The sequence below is a fragment of the Adiantum capillus-veneris genome, chromosome 24 (genome assembly GCF_014529385.1).
Source record: "Adiantum capillus-veneris isolate H3 chromosome 24, ASM1452938v2, whole genome shotgun sequence".
NCBI lineage: Eukaryota > Viridiplantae > Streptophyta > Polypodiopsida > Polypodiales > Pteridaceae > Adiantum > Adiantum capillus-veneris.
Genome location: NC_140954.1, coordinates 23,578,028 through 23,595,995, shown reverse-complemented (window position 1 = coordinate 23,595,995; position 17,968 = coordinate 23,578,028).

Genomic DNA, 17,968 nt, shown 5'->3' with positions numbered 1-17,968 from the left:
ATCTACAAGTCGTCACATGCAAAATTGTAGCGAACAGAGAGCTATCCCGGTACGACTACACATACAGAAGGCAAGGCGAGGGCAAAAACTGCATAAAAAACCATCAAGGAGGCACAAAGAACTAAAACTTGTAAATTTCTGGACTTTGACTAAACTTTTTTAAGTTTTTACATGAGTTTTAGATATATACAAGTGCCACTTCAGAAAACTCACCTACGGGCACCCAAGGCAATCTAAAAGCTCCGGCACTAATCAAGCACCTTGCACTGCATGCACATGTGCTTGCTAAAGCAAGCTAAAAGACCACAAAAAGAAAGCCACACAAACTTTTGACATCCTCCATCATGCTTATATGTACAAATTTACACAGAAATGGGGTGCACAAAATGCATGCAACAACGTATTGAATCTTGCAGCATATCCAAATACTATAAGTGCTACAGCTCTCTCAAATAGCAGGACGTTGTTTCCATTGATTTGAAGGAGATTTTACCCCATAAACCATGAAAATATCTTCAGGGAACTTATTGGCAACTCGAGATCTTCAAAATATTGCATGTGAAAGGCACAGAAGGTGGCACTGTCCAATGTAAGCAAGTAGTGCATGAGTGGGGAGCCCTCTGTTGCTTTTCCTCTAGAGCCTTTAGCTCTCCCAAGAAAATTATCCTTGTCAAGGCTTTCAATTTGAAAAACAAGAAGCAATAAATGTTTAACAAAAACTTGAAAAAAAAAATTGTGGGAAGGGAGATCAAAGTGAATCTACCTTCTGCAACTCATCATCGGGTAGCAATGACATTTTCTTGAAGAAGGTTGCTTGATCCAACCGTCTCTCTTTTGTCAGCATCCTTTTCTACCTCCTTCAACTTAAAACCTCTACCAAAATACTGGATACCAAGCTCTACAAGCTTCGTCTCAAAATCCTCACCTAAAAGAGTAGGTTTCTTCTCTTCCACTTTTTTCATGCATAGAGCAAGCGCATCAGGAGCAGAAAGAAATAAGTTGTCGGACGTCTACAAATCAAGTTCCAAACACTCCTCCTTTGATTCTTCTTATTCATTAATAAATCCTTTGGCCACCTCAAAAGCTTCATAAATGGTTGCAATACAATAGTCCTCCCTGATATTAACCAGTCATTGAATACGGTGGAGAGGCATATACTCTTTTCCATTGATGTAAAAGAAGGGAAGGCTTGGAGTAGTAAGAGAGGCCTCAAATAACTCTACCTCCTCTGGGCTCGCCAATGACAATACTAGCCCTAAATTGAACAAAATCAAAATTTGCACTCTCCTGCTCCTTAGCTACAACATCAATTTCTTCCTCCTCTAGAACACTTTTCTCAAGCTCTAAAACTATGGCAACATTTGAATTTTTTCCCTCTTTGTCTGCATCTTTCCCTTCATCTTGATTTTTGCCTTGCATGTCAACTTTAAGAAACAAGTAGAAAATCAAGGCAACTTCCTTTGGAACTAGGTTAGAAGGCTTCGAATGGACAGGACAAGAAATGGTAGGCAAGCAAAAAAAAGAAGATTTCTTGAAAAATCTTCCTAGCCTCCTTGTTACTTTGCTTTTCTCAATTGGGTTGTAGTAAATTCAATTAGATGACAATAATTCTTGCCATCCAAGACAAAACACTGACCCTCAATTGCCTCTTCAAATTCTTTGATCTCCTCTACCAGAATATTTTTCAACTTGTCCAAACATGATTGCAAGATCAAATTTTAATAGGATTAAATATTTCAAATGCCTTTGTGAACACTTCCATGTCATCACCATCCATAGTAGCAACCAATAGCTTCTCACTTGGGCTCTCCTCCAAAATCTCCTATCGACCTTCACGAACCATACTCATCCTTTTGCTCTAGCTCTGGGGGAAAAGGATAGGAGGGAAACATGAAAGTGATGGATGGGGAAAAAGGGAATGGGAAGGTGGGAAATATTGTGGGGAGGAAAAGGATAGAGTAAATGGATGACCGGGGAGGAAGAGGGAGATTGTACCAAAGGGTGGCCGAAACGATGCGAATAGAAGGAGAGGGAGTATGTAAAAACGTAGAACATCATGTCGTGCAGGGGAGGAAGAGGGAGTGTGTGCGATAGGGTACACAAGTTTGGAAAAGCAAAATGAAGCTCTGGTCCTAGGAGGAAAGGATAGGAGGGATATGCGAAAGTGATGGATGGTCGGGGAGGAAGAGGGAGATCATATCAAAGGGTGGCCGAAACGAAGCGAAGGGAAGCAGAAGGAGTATGTACGAACATAGACGATCACGTCATGTGGGGGAGTAAGAGGGAGAATATATGAAAGGGTACAAATGTTATGAACCAATTGATATGAGGTAGAGGAAGAATGTACAAAGGTCAAATATCACATTGTGCATGAAGGTAAGGTAGGTGAGAGACATGCGGTGAAGTGTGAGAAAAGAGTAATATATGACCCAAAAAATAATCATTTGGTGATGTGGAAGTCATGCACGTATACCACATGGCATATGCCCAACGATCAATTGTACGGATGTCCGGTCATATAAAAGCTTACTTGCACGTGCTCATTTTTCACTCCCTTACTCCATATCTCACAGTGCTCTTTACCTTCCACTTTCTTTACCAACCCCTCTATCCCATATGGCATGATAAGGCAAGGCCCCGTTTGAAGAACCTTCCTTCCTCCGGCCCTCTGTTTGGTGCGATAAGGCGAAATCATAGTTAAAGGAACCCATTCTCCTCAATTGGTCCCACATGGTACTATAATGCATACTCGTACTTTGCAGAACCCATTCTCCTCGTGTCGTTCGGGCATTTATCTCTTCAAATCATCCATCCCACATGGCACGATAAGGCAAAAGTCGCACTTTGTGGAACCCATTCCCCTCACGTCGTTCAAACATTTCTCTCTTCAAACCCTCCATCCCACATGGCGCGATAAGGAATAGTCGTACTTTGTGGAACCCATTCCCCTCACTCTTCAAACCCTCCATCTCGCACGGCACGATAAGGTAAGGTCATAATTTGTTGAAACCCCCCTCTTTGATTTGTTTGGGGATTTTCCTCCTTCATAATTTTATCCTACACGATGCGATTTCCTAAGGTCGGAGGTTGTGGAACCGCTCCTTCTCACTTCATTCGGGCAATTACCTCTGCCATCCACGGCATCTCCCTTGCTCCCCCTTGTAAGTTTGCCTTCCATCCACTGCATCCCCTTGCTTCCCCTTGGATTCTGCATGCCATCCACTATATCCCCTTGCATTCTACCTTCCATCCATGAAATCTTCCTTGTTTTGTTCTTGCTCACATGGCAAGAACAAAAAAACCTGCATGGAAAGTTTACAAGGCTCCAGAGGAATTAGAGAAGCATGAGGAAAACAAGAGGATTCAATACTAAAACTAGAATCAGAGAAGGATGAACAAAGACAGGAGAAACCAGTTCCAAAGCCTCGTGTCAGGCCCATTGCTAGAAAGAGAATGAACTATCAAGTGAAGTCTTTTAAGGGAGATAAGAAAAGCACAAAAGTCAACTTGCCTTCTTATCCCTACGCTGCCCTTTATGAGAGTTGTCAAGGAGATATCAGAGAGGCTGGTTAGCATGATGACAAGTAAAACCTTTGTTTCTGTAAGGTGGCAATGCCAAGCTCTTTTAGAGCCTTCAAAGAGAGATTTTGTATTGATGGTCGGCTTTGAGAAGCTACGGCCGTGGGAACTAACCCCAACCGGGGAGCTTCATAATGCAAGAAGAAAAACGTTTTTTGTCTGTAGACGACCGCCACCACCACCCTCTCTCTCCCCCTTGCTCATGCATGCGCCCACAGTGCCCCCCCCCCCCCCCCCCCCCCCCCCCCCCCCCCCTCCTTCGCATCACCCTCGCCCTCTCCTCCATTATCCCCCCCCCCTCTCTCTCTCTCTCTCCTCCTCTCTCTCCTCTCTCTCTCTCTCTCTCTCTCCTCTCTCTCTCTCTCTCTCTCTCTCTCTCTCTCTCTCTCTCTCTCGTTCCCACACATACACACTTAGCTACACACACTTACACCCACACACACTCCCACACAGCTAGCAGAATCTCTCTCTCTCTTTTACCATGCACATACACACTCACACACTTACAAGCACATACACACAGTTACACACACACACACACACACACACACACATTTACATACACCCTCACGAGCACGTGCACATACGCACACATATGTACACTATAAGCACTCGCACGAGCACGTCCAAACAAACACACGCATGCCATACACACGTACAAGAAGAAAGAACGAAGAAACTCGCCACTGACGCCCAAAGCAACGAAGACAAACAGACCAAGAACACGCGATGGCGACCATCATTCAAAGAAAGACAACGAAGGCCGGCCGTGAAAGTGACGAACGTGCTACACCGACGCACCAACAAAGCCCGCATTCATCGGCATCTCGTCCACGACGCATCTCCGCAGTAAACATCCGTAGGGTAATCTACTTTTCCCTTTTCAAGCCAAAACCTTGTATAAAAAATATTTGTATATTGCCATCTCTCTCTAAGTGATGGTCACAAAGGCCCACCTAGGAGCTACCATTTTAAAATTCTCCTAAAACAAAGCAAGGATCAACCATCTGGGACCCGGCTCCTTGCTTTGTCTCTCCTGATTAGGGCCCTAACCTAATCACATTATCATAAACTAATGCAGCTTGCGTCTTTAGAAGAACGCTGAGAGGTCACTATTAGGGGCAGCTCACTTGAGAAGGAAGCCATGCACATACATTGACTCCAAGGGTCGCCACACACGAGAGTAGGATCTCCGTGCATATGGAATTTTTCCTAGAGAATGCACTATAGGCTCTCTCTCTCTCTCTCTCTCTCTCTCTCTCTCTCTCTCTCTCTCTCTCTCTCTCTCTCTCTCTCTCTCTCTCTCTCTCTCTCTCTCTCTCTCTCTCTCTCTCACCACGGTCTCCATCTCGCTGAAGCTAAGTTTTCTATAAATACCACTTTGAAGCAAGATTGCCCTCACATCCCCGAGGGATTTTCATCAGCTACATCTCTCTCTCTCTCTCTCTCTCTCTCTCTCTCTCTCTCTATGATGTGTTGTATTAGTGTTACTTTAATCACTATTGTCTGCATCCTAGCCGCTCAAAGCTAGGTGGTGTTCCCTGTTTATTCCCTGTGACGAGTTCGGCATGCATGGTCCTTGCGTTGAGGCCGTTGGGGTCCGTCTTGCGCTTGTGCTTGTCATTTGGTGCCCCCACTAAGGAGGGCTTCTCAGAAACCTCCAGTTTACAACACTGAAAATGATGCACGTCGTCAACCATGGACAAATGGCTGCGGGAATTGTCCAATTGAAGAACGAGGAGGAAGAAATTGAAGAAGCACTGATCGCTTTATCGAAGTGCTGCTGCCGGAATACACCGTCGTCAACATCCAGGAAGTAAGTCCTCCATCTCACATCTCTCATTCTAACCACAGATCAAGAGCCACCAAAGGTAGGGCTGCAGGCTGCTCTCATTTCCGTCACCCACCGCACACTATCAATGAGTTCCAGCAACAGAGGTAAAGAAGAAGCGGAAATCCTCTACATCGACATCCACCGCGAAGAGATCATCCATATAAAGGGAGGAAAGGGGTTAGTAAATCCTCTCTTCCCCAAGGAATCTGCAAGTAAAGGTATAGCCTTTGCTCCTAAGTGGCCCAAAGGTGCTGCTCGTGGAAAAGGAAAAGGAGGGCTAGGCCAATCCTAAATCACATGACCCCCAAGGAAGAAGAAACACCCTGCCATGCGAGTGCTTCAAGTTCGGAAAGCAGAATTGTGCCCAGGCTGCCAAAAAGAAGGTCATCTGAAGCAAAGCAGCGAAAGATCGCCTATCGATTTGCGGTGCACATGCGAGGGCTGCGAGTTCACTTTGACAACCCCAAAGCAGAGGTGGTAAGGAGGTTCCCATGCCCTAGAGAGGAGTGGTTTGGCTACTGTCCTCGTTGTTTTGGAGGGAAGGTAGAGGGCCTTCCTCCTCTCCCCGTACAACTCATTCTAAAGAAACTGTCTACCACGGGTGAAACCCAGTGGGCCAGAGATGAGCCGCAGTTAAATGGTGCAGAATCCATGCAACAAGCCAATTACGGTAATTACTTGCAACTGCTACTAGCTAAAAGACTACGAGTGGTCAAATGCGTCGCCATCACTCCATATGTGCTGAGCAATGAAGGGAAGGTGGAGCTTATGAAGGGCAATGACCTCCAGTGGATGTGCCGACTTGTCAACACCGGCACGGTAAGGGTATAAGTGAATACTCTACACTCTGTGCATCATGGATAACGGACCAACTGATTTTTTGTTTAGGCTTCTGCAACACATGCTCGTAAATATATATGTAGATAGGAATTTCTTCTATCAACAGAAGATTGTGTATCTGTTTGGTGTTGGGGTGCTAGGAGAGATCCTTAGCTCCCCAAACCCCATTATACTCCCCGCGTTGGATTATCATCCCTCCTTCAATGTTTCCATTTTCATCCTGTTTTAATCTATCCACCCAGCCTTGTAAGAAAGCCACTATAAGCTGCTAAGTCATTTGTGTATAAGAAAAAAAAGTTTGAAAAAAATATTGCTTTTGCAATGGGAAACGTTTCCTTCCCAACCTTCATGGTAAGGTGGGGGAAGATGCTTCAGATTTTTTGGATAATCTTGAAATAACATGTGTCGTCTATGGAAGGGATGATGATACTTCGTGTCTGCGTATTTTTCCATTGCTAATAACTAAAGTGGAGGCAAGATCATGGTACAACGCCTTGGTGCAAGCCACCAAGGAGAGGTGGGATCTACTAAGAGCAGCATTCCTAAGGTGTTTTGGAGAAGGCACCACATCCGAGAAACTATGGCAATTGCTGAGAGAGTTGAAGCAAGGAAGTATGGCTGAGTATGCAGCATACGAATCAAAGTTTGTGGATCTATGGGGACGATGGGTTGCATCGCTCAGGGAGGGAGAAGGGGCACCCGATTTCCTAAAGAAAGATCGATTCTATGTTATGGCCAATTCTTAAAGAGAAGGTGAAGGAAGCTTTTCTGCTACATATGAGGTAGCAGTTGGAGTAGCCCGCCTTAAAGATAAGAAGTTGCATCTACAAGCCAGAACTACCCGGAAAGAGGAACCGACCACACCTAGTCGCACCTGCAGCAGCAGTCCAGAGGAATCGACCACAGGAACCGGTTGAAGATCAACAAGACCTGCTCAATCAAATCACCAACAACTAGAGAATATTTCAGTACATCTGGTGCAGCAAGTACATGCACCTCCCAGAAATCCAGAGCAAGAAAGAGGACAGTGAAGATAGAATCAAAACTATCATTGTTACAACTGTGGAGAGGATGGCCATGGCATGTACTACTGTCCTCATCCAGGAAGGTAGAACTTCAATAGATGAGGAAGGCAGAATCAGATCTCTTCACCAAGGGCGAGACCACCACCACTCAGGCAACCAGAGCCGATTCCACCGGTCCAAATCCTTTGACCGCCCGTACAACCACCACCATCGCAACCTATCATTCCACCGCTACCTCCACCACCCGCTTGAAACCAAGTAGTAAGTGTCATCAGCCTTGAAGCTAAAGGGAAGTCAAAGGTAGAAGAGCGTGTCAAAGAGAAGGACAAAGAAAAAGAAAAAGTAGAAGAAGTGGATGCCATGGGAGTGAAGCGCGCTAGGCACGAAGAGGCCTCTCAAAGGGAGGAAAAGATGAAAGGAAAAGGAGAGTCTAGCAAGCATGCGTCTAAGCCTCGGTGAAAGATCAACATCGTGGATTTTTCACTGGGTGAGTATGCTAGACCATATGACCTAGTTCAAGATGTTTTGATGCAGGGGACATCCTACCTTTCATGGCCCACATCAAGGGGCAACACATCTCAAACATCTACATAGATGGTGGCGCACAGATATGCGTCATGAGTGAGAAAATGATGCACCATCTAGGCCTAGAGGTAAGTAGGCCGCCACCCTACCGAGCTAAAATGGCAAATAACGTCAAAGTGAAGTGCGTAGGCATTGTGAATACAGTCAAGGTGTTGAAGGCATTCAACACAAAAGTGGAGGTAGACATTTTTGTCATGCCACACAAAGGGGAGGGCTACCCTATCATTCTCGGAAGGCCATGGATCATGGCTATGGAGGCTTAAGCAAGACTGGAGTATCGGAATGATCCAGATGAAGGATGCTAAGGAAAAGCCCATATTCTACAACATGAAGTCTGGGAAGCAACACAACATGATCTTAGAGGCATCAAAAGATGAATTCACTAGTGACTCTTTGACCACCTCAAGAGAAGAGACGACAACAACTGAGGAGAGCGACAGTAGCATCGAAGTGATGAGAGTCATCTTCAGATATCCAAAGAGATTGACACCATCTGAAACACCACCGGAGAACCAAGAGGGACCATCACGTATGCAACCCTTGGTGGATACAAGTAAGTTACATCGGATGCTCTCCAGTGAGTTTGCTAGTGAGAGAAGAATACATCTCTATGCTAAGTAACTTCACCACACTTTTCATTGATGGTTATGACAAGATCACACGGATCACAGTGGTGCAACACCACATAAGACTCAAGGAAGGAAGTAAGTCTGTAGTGCAAAAGCTCAGAAGACTTGGGGTAGTTCAGCAAGAAGCATTGCTCAAAGAGGTAAGGAATTTGCTACAAGCAGGTTTCATTTACCCCGTCGAGGACTCGGAGTGGGTCTCTCCAGTGGTGGTCACGCCAAAGAGGAATGGTAAGTGGAGAGTTTGTGTAGACTACAAACATGTCAATGCAACAACAAAGAGGGATCATTTTCCCCTCCCATTCCAACACGAGATCCTCAATGAGGTAGCAGGTCATGAGTGCTACACAGTATGTGATGGCTACTCGGGCTACTTCCAGATCAGCACTGCAGAAGAAGACCAAAAAAAGACAACCTTCATAACACCATGGGGATGTTTTGCTTATAGGGTGATGCCTTTTGGCCTCACCAACGCTCTAGCCACATTCCAACGTTATGTAACTTTTGTCTTCTAGCCATACTTTGGTAAGTCAATACGGGTTTTCATAGATGATTTCTGCATCTACAACTCTTGCTCCCTCCATTTGAGCAAGGTCTATGATGGCTTGGCTAGGCTGCAAACCCTGGATGGCCATCTTAACGTAGATAAGTGTCACATTGGTGAAAGCAAGGTCACTCTTCTCGGCCATGTAATTTCAGCCAAAAGAATTGAGGCTGATCCAAGCAAGGTTCAAGCTTTAGTATCTTTCTCATCACCCACAATAGCTAAGCAATTGGTCTCTTTCCTTCATAAGGTAAGGTATTTGAGCAGGTTCATTCACTTGCTCTCTCAAGTGGTTCTCCCTTTACAACAAGTCACCCATAGAGATGTCTTCCTATGGAGTGAAGAAAATGAGCAACAGTTTAGCGAAGTGAAATAGATCCTGGCTACACTTCCCACCATTGCGCCCCCTAGATGGACAAGCCATTTTATGTTAACCCCAGTGTAGGGAGTGATATACTTGGAGCCATACTAATACAGAAGGACCCCCAAACCTCTTTCATGCGTCCTATCTACTTCTCTAATCGTGTCATGACCCCATTGAAAAAAGTATTCACCACGGTAGAGCACATGGTGCTTGCATTGATGTTTGCCACTACAAAGTTCCACTCTTATCTATTTCCTAGACCCTTTGTAATTCTAACAAGGGAAGAGGTCTTTCCGTATGTGATGCAGCACATGGATGTCTCATCTAGAATCTCTAAGTGGCTCATTAGATTACAAGAGTTTGATTACATTATGCAAGTGGAGAACTCCACTAGGGCTAGTCTAGCAGGTATTCTTACTCATTGTCACTATGAGAAGAAGCTAAAGGTCAACACAGAAGGTAAAGGAGTGACAACAATGGTGAAAATTCCTAAGCTAGAAGGAGCACACTCTCTTTTCTTTGATGGAGCTTACAAAAGGAGAGCGGACCAGGCTGCAGACAACTGGCATCGTCATTTTCAATGAGCACAAAAGGAGAAGGTATTCTCTATTGGACAACTGCTACACTCCCACTCCAACAACGAAGCAGAGTACACGGCCCTAATTCTTGGATTAGGACAATGTGTTTTGGAAGGGGTTCGACGCCTAAATGTGTTTGGTGATGCCATGCTCTTGATAAGGCAGATAAATGGTACTTGGATTTGTAAACATCAGGTTTTGCTTGTCCAATTACGCCAAATTAAGAAATTTTGAAGCGGTGCAATTATTTCATGTCCCTAGGACAGAAAATCAAGAAGCAGACGCTCTAGCCAAGGAAAGAATACAAGATGTTCCCATAGGAGCAATCAACCTAAAGCTGCCCCTCTTTCAGGGTAGCGATGTTATGCTTGATATCATCAACTTCTTAGATACAGGAGAATGTCCTGAAGGGTATACAAAGGGCCAAAAACAATGGCTTGTCCGGAAGGCAACAAGATACTGCCTTGTAAGCAGCACCTTGTACTGCAAGGGCAAAGACCAAATCCTCAGGCGAGTACCAATCTCCAGTGAAATCACGGAGGTGATCTCAAGCTGCCATGATGGTGTTTGTGGCGGCCACTTTGCTCTAGATATTACTAATAGGAAGATTCTATTGGCAGGATTCTCTTGGCCTAGTCTGAACAGGGATGTGCATCATTGGTGTAAAACATGCAGAGCTTGTCAAGTATCCAGTGATCAAACACTAACCTATGAGCCACAGACTCCTATCATCTCATATGGCCCGTTTGAGAAGTGGGGAATAGATTCAATTGGTCCTTTACCAAGGGCCCAATCAGGTAAATTGTACATTCTAGTTGGTGTAGACTACATGACCTGATGGGCGGAAGTAGCAGCCACCACATGCATTACAGCCCAGGAAGTGGCAAAGTTCATATTAGAGTACATCTGTTGCCGCTTTGGCACACCTCTGGAGATAATATCTGATAGAGGGCCAGGTTTCAGAGGCGACTTGGTGGGAGAACTAATGAAAAAGCTAGGCATCACACGTCGACATTCCACTCCATACTATCCATAGTGCAATGGTCTAGTGGAAAAGATAAACGGAATGATCTGTAAGGTCATCACAAAGCAGGTGAATAACCACACAAGTGACTGGGATAAGCATCTCATGGGCCACTCTTTGGGCCTACCGCACGACATTCCAAACATCACTAGGTTTCACCCCTTTCCATCTGGTATATGGAAAAGAGGCCATTCTACCCATTGAGGTACAGATAGCTAGCTTGGGAGTCATGGCTAGCCACTTACAGGGCCCAATTGCCCATCTCCGCAACCACACCTTAGATCTAGAAAGGCTTCAGCTAGACAGGGAAGATGCGATCAACTACTATGCAACGCAAGCAGAACGACGTCGACTCACATTCAATCAAGGGCTTAAGGAGAAGGGTATGAAGAAAGGCATGTTAGTATGAGATACGACAATAGATTCGACACTAGGAAAGATAAGAAGTTTCAACCCAGATGGGAAGGGCCATTCATTGTCAAAAAGAGATACGCCAATGGTAGCTACAAATTGATGGAAGCAGATGGTCGAATTCACAAGACCAGAGTCAATGGATGGAGGCTCAAAAGGTACTTCTTAAGGTTTGACCCGGAGTTCATGGTAGATATTCCAGAGGAGGGAGAACCCTCCAACTCCGCTGCTAGAGAGTCAGAAGCAGAGCTAGAGGTATAAATGCCTCTAGCCAGAAGGGGAGGGCTAATGATGGCCGGCTTTGAGAAGCTACGGCCGCGGGAACTAACCCCAACCAGGGAGCTTTATAATGCAAGAAAGAAAATAAAAAAACGTTTTTTGTCTGTAGACGACCGCCACCGCCACCCTCTCTCTCTCTTTGCTCACGCATGCACCCACAGTGGGACAAACCCCCCCCCTAGCATCACCCTCTCCCATTATCCCCCCTCTCTCTCCTTCATTATCGCATGTAGCCAAAGGCTCTCTCTCTCCCTCTCGTTCGTTAACTCGGGAGGGGGGGCGCCATGAAGCAAAGCTCACCCACTCTCTCTCTCTCTCCTACTCACCCACTCTCTTAGCCTCTCTCTCCCCATCTCCCGGTCTCTCTCTCTCTCTCTCTCTCTCTCTCTCTCTCTCTCTCTCTCTCTCTCTCTCTCTCTCGTTTCTTACACACCCAGCCACCCACCCATACACACACACACGAACCCCCTACACACACACGAACCCCCGCACACACACACATTCTCACCCTCTCCATCCCTCTCTCCCCCTCTTGCTCACTCACGCTCTCTCTCTCTCTCTCTCTCTCTCTCTCTCTCTCCTTTCCTGTGTCGGTTCAACATGTAAAAACTCTCTCTCTCTCTCTCTCTCTCTCTCTCTCTCTCTCTCTCTCTCTCTCTCTCTCTCTCTCTCTCTCACACACACACACACACACACACTTACCTACACACATATACATACTTACACCCACACACACTCTCACATAGCCACTAGAATCTCTCTCTATCTTTTACCGTGCACATACACACACACACTTACAAGCACATACACACAGTTACACACACCCACACATTTACATACACACTCATGATCACGTGCACATACACACACATACGTACACTATACACACTCGGACGAGCACATCCAAGCAAACACACGCACGCCATACGCACGTACAAGAAGAAAGACCGGAGAAACTTGACATCGATGCCCAAAGCAATGAAGACAAACAGACCAAGAACACGCAATGGCGACCATCATTCAAAGAAAGACGTCGAAGGCATGCCCCGCGGCCTCGAAAGTGATGAACGTGCTACACTATGCACCAACAAAGCCCGCATTCACCAACATCTCATCCACGACGTATCTCCACAGTAAACATCCGTAGGGTAATCTCCTTTTTTGTTTTCAAGCCAAAACCTTGTATAAAAAACATTTGTATATTGCCACCTCTCTCTAGATGATGGTCACAAAGGCCCACCTAGGAGATACCATTTTAAAATTCTCCTAAAACAAAGCAAGGGTCAATCATCTAGGACCCGGCTCCTTGCTTTGTCTCTCTTGATTAGGGCCCTAACCTAATCAGATGATCCTAAACGAATGCAGCTTGCACCTATAAAAAGAACACTGAGAGGTCATTATCCGGGGCAGCACTTGAGAAGGAAGCCATGCATATACACTGACTCCAAGGGTCACCACATACAAGAGTAGTATCCCGTGCATATGGAATTTTTCCTAGAGAACTCACTATAGGCTCTCTCTCTCTCTTTCTATTTATCTCTCTCTCTCACTCACTCACTCTATCACCACTATCTTCATCTCGCCAAAGCTAAGTTTTCTATAAATACCACTTGAATCAAGATTGCCTTCACATCCTGAGGGGTTTTCATCATCTACGTCTCTCTCTCTCTCTCTCTCTCTCTCTCTCTCTCTCTCTCTCTCTCTCTCTCTCTCTCTCTCTCTCTCTCTCTCTCTCTCTCTCTCTCACACACACACACACACACACACACACACACATAGGCGGGCATCTTTGAAGAAACCCTAGACTTGCCTGTGTCCCTCCCAGGATTAAGGGCGGCCTGTGGAGGGGCGTTAAGCCCACGAGCTCGCCGCTTGCAGACAGTACAACAGTCTACGCACCACTTCAACCTGGAGTCTCTCTCTCTCTCTCTCTCTCTCTCTCTCTCTCTCTCTCTCTCTCTCTCTCTCTCTCTCTCTCTCTCTCTCTCTCTCTCTCTCTCTCTCTCTCTCTCTCTCTGGTTCCGGTCCTGCCCAACTACGCCCCGGCCCTCGTCCTGGCTATGGGCTTTGGGCGTTGTTCCTACGTGGCCCTGCTCGGTTTTGGCCCTGGCTTCTACGAGTCCCGATTTTGCCCTCAAGAAGGCCTTACAGTGGGTTGTGCCTACGACCTCAAGAAGGTCGGCCCTAACCCGACCTAAGGTTTCAAGCAAGAATCTCAAGCAAGAAGGTGTTTCTATGTTTCAAACAAGAAGGGGTTCTCTGTTTCAAGCAAGCAGGTGATTTTCTGTTTCACAAGAAGAAGATCGGTCTTTAAGGCTACTCCAACCTAAGCAGCTCACTCTTTGCATTCATGGCTACCTGAGCCTCGTCTCGAGGTAAGCTCAGTTTTGTTGGAGTCGAAGCAACACCTCTGAAGGTAGACAACATCACCTGCCTTCAAACCGAAGTCGAAAGCCTCTGCAAGGACTGAAACGAAGGCTTTCAGCCTTTGAAACCCGGCTTGCCACAATAGAGAATAGCAAGGAGGAGGAGTTGAAACAGATAGAAATCAAATTCACGAAGGCAAAAGAGGAAGTAGAGACGACGGTCACAAAGGAGGTCAAAACTCAGGTACAACAGGTAATCTCTCGCAGGGTCTAAGATCGTGTGGCATCTACGCTATGTGAACAGCAACGACAATAGGATATCGCCCTCAATGTTTGCATTGGCGGGCTCCCAAGCAATTGGAAGGGGGAGGGGGACCTCAATCACGAATCATTTGCCCGCATCCAGTCCGCAATCCCTATGGTACAATGTGATCCAGCAACAATCACTTCTCTTGCACACGAACCTCGCACCAATCATGCAATCTACACTTTCAAAACTAAGGTGGACCAATCAAATTTCTTGAGCAATCAAGGCTTCTCAAGGACACCAAAATGTGGTTTGCAGAAGATCTTACACCCGCTCAACTCAAGCAAAAGAAGGAAGAACTATAAAAGATGTGAGAAGCGCGCATAGCAGGGAAATGGGCAATCTACCGAGGAGGTAAAGCCATTATTCAAGAGTTTCGAACTCCCAAACCAGCTCCCTCCTCACCCCCTTCTCCATAGATTTTGTTCATCTTATCTTATCTTACCTTCTTTTTGGACCCTCATTCCTTAACTGAGATGTATCCCAAAACCTTATCTTTGGTCCCATAGGTCACATCTGACTTCCGTGGACGATAATAAAAGCTATCTATCTATCTCTCTCTCTCTCTCTCTCTCTCTCTCTCTCTCTCTCTCTCTCTCTCTCTCTCTCTCTCTCTATGGTGTGTTGTATTAGTGTTACTTTAATCACTATTGTCCGCGTCCTAGCCGCTCCAAGCTAGGGGGTGCCCCCTATTTATTCCCCGTGACGAGTTCGGCGTGCACGGTCCTAGCGTAGAGGCCATTGGGGTCCGTCTTGCGCTTGCACTTGTCAGTCTCTTTTGACAATGATTGTGTAAAATAAAAAATAGAACAAAAGGTCAGACTCCAGTACTTTGAGCCACAAATTTAATGGGCTTCATCATCCCAAAACCACCTAAATATAGTAGTTTTGGCCAAGTGACCAAGACGTTTAACCGTTCTCCACCAAAATAGGACTATCAAGACCCAAGATAGAGGAGACAGGAGTGCCATACTTTTATATACGTGTCAAATGACTGTTGGACTATTCTTTAACCCTTAGATTAACAAATAGTCCTTTTCTAGCCGTTTTTTGCCCTAATGACTCATCTTTGAATATGCATCTGAATACAATCCTGCAAACAAAATCTCAATGGAAGTGCACTAGTAAATGTAAAGCCTTCACGTAGAGTACCATATAGCCAATGACACATGCTTTGTTTCTTCCAATCTATCTCTGGCATGCGTCACACAACTAATAGCGTACGCATAAGGAATCTTTTCCGTCTCTCCTTTTTTTCATCCAAGATGGAAAATAATCTCGGTCAAGTTTCACATGTGGAGGCAATTGTCACAAACTGGTGACGTGACGTGGTTGGCCCTCGGACACACACACATACATGGTTGACTGTACGGAATTTTGAGAAATGCACCGACAGGCTGATGTGGCAGCAGCGTACGAAATCCCCTAGAACGCATTGACATGCTAACGTGGCATGACGTACAAACAATAGTACGAACGCTCCGCTTTTTGCGCTGACAGGCCGTACAGATTTTCAAAAATTACGTTGGCCAGCTTTTGGGCAATATGCTTTGATTTTGAGTTTGAGATTTTGGAGCAAAGCTTTTGAGTTTTTAATAAGCTTTTGAGTTAAACTTTTGGGGCAACCCTTGTAACGTCTTTTGGGCCTCATTACTCAGAGCATTTGGACGCATAGTCTGAGTGTGAGTTCCCAGGGACTCACTTGTACTTTGCACACAGATTAATATAAAAAGAAATAATGAAAGAGGCACCAGTCTTTGGGGCCAATACCTCTAAGCACGGAACTACGTCAGGCAATGTCGTCTTTTGTGAACTATTTTAAAGTGAGTCTCTGGTGTGTCGTGGTAGAATCTAGACTTGGGGTGTCCAAGTTTGTTACAGTGGTCTTAGAGCACAGAAAGATTCTTCTTCTATGGAGGATTCGATCCTTTTTGCAGTGCACATAGCTTTTGTGAAAGGATCTTTGTGTCTCGATCCCGGACGTATTAGCCACTCCCACCCTTCATACATCGCGCATCGGGCGCGCTCCCGTCTTCATTGCTCTGTCTTACAAGGCATAAAGCCATAAAGAATCCAAAATTACACATGGGTTCTCGTGAAGAAACTGACAGAGATGACACCTCTGAGTGGGAAGGCAAAGAAAAGTTGAAGATCCGGCACGGAAACTAAAGGAAAGATTAAAGATTTGGGCCCAAAAAAAATTCGGACAAGTTTGCTAGAACGGAGTTCAAACGTCAACTACGGATTGGCATATGTGTGAACAGATTGATTAAGTACTCCAGGGACCCAAGATTGGCGAGATACCTGAAGAAATGCCCGATTGATAAGATTTACTCGATATGGCATGTAGCCATTGCTTCTCCTCTTAGGTAGGGAGGAAAGCCGAAAGGACAGACGAGTGCAGAAAAGCAAAACTTGTAACTCAAAGGATCACCAGAAGATGAGAGTTATAGAGCAGCAACCGAGTGTAGAAGAAAAGAAAAGATGAAAGCAGAACTGGTAACACGTTGAGTGGGGCTCGAACCGAATCAGATGAACGGAAAGTACAAAACTTTGCCGCCCTTGGGGCAAAGTGAAAGATCAGGAAGCCCTCGTTTTTCTTTGATAGAGGAGCCAAGGCCAACTTCTTGAATTGGCGGCTCGATTTGGAAATACGCCCGACATGATGAGGCCACAGGCGGAGGTAGTTCTAGCGGCACCCGAATGGGATGTTGCCATTACACTGATCATTGGCAAACTTCATTTGCAATGTCATGAGTATTTAGGGCACGAAGACTTCTGCATAATTCCCTTAGGAAGGTAGTGCCGTCCTCCTCAAAATCTCTTGGTACCATAAGAACAACGCCGTGGTTGACTATTGGACTGAGAAAGCGACTTTGACAAATAAAGGGCAAAGAGATTGTACTTGATGAAATTCACTTTCTTTACTCGATTTTTCTTGAGAGAACTGCATGATGTTTGAAGGTCGAATATGTTTGACCTCGAAAAGAAACAACAAGATTTTTTTGCAATAGAGGCTGATTGTTTCTCGGAAGGCGTACAAAGCGAGTTACCTCCTTTACGTCATGAAGATTATATGATTGATTCGTGGTAGTATACCACCGAACTGGCCACCTTACAGCGTTAGCCGAAGCCAAGATAAAGAAACAATGAACCAAATATGATTTCCACATTACGAGGATACTCGACAGACTTCAAAATTCTACTCGCCGAATTGATATGAAGAAGTGATTATCATCAGATCTGTATTGCTCCTGGAGACGTCTACAAGATAGCTTTCAGGACGCCTTTTATGATTTTCAAAGAATACCGATCATTTGTGGGTTTTCCAGACACTAAGGAAGCATAAATTGCTTATAAATGTGAAAAAGAGCTAGGTTTTTCTTGCCTGAGATACATTTCTTGGGACACATCGTCTCAACAGAAAGGGTACAGATGGATCTAGCTAAAAGTGACATTATCCGCGATTGGCCTGACTTGAAGAATGTTCATGAAATTAGAAGCTTCTTGGGCTTTTGTTCTTACTACCGGTGGTTCATTCAAAAGCTTGCAGAGGTAGCTTCCCCTTTGCACATTTTGACACAAAAAGGAGTCCCTTTCTCGTGG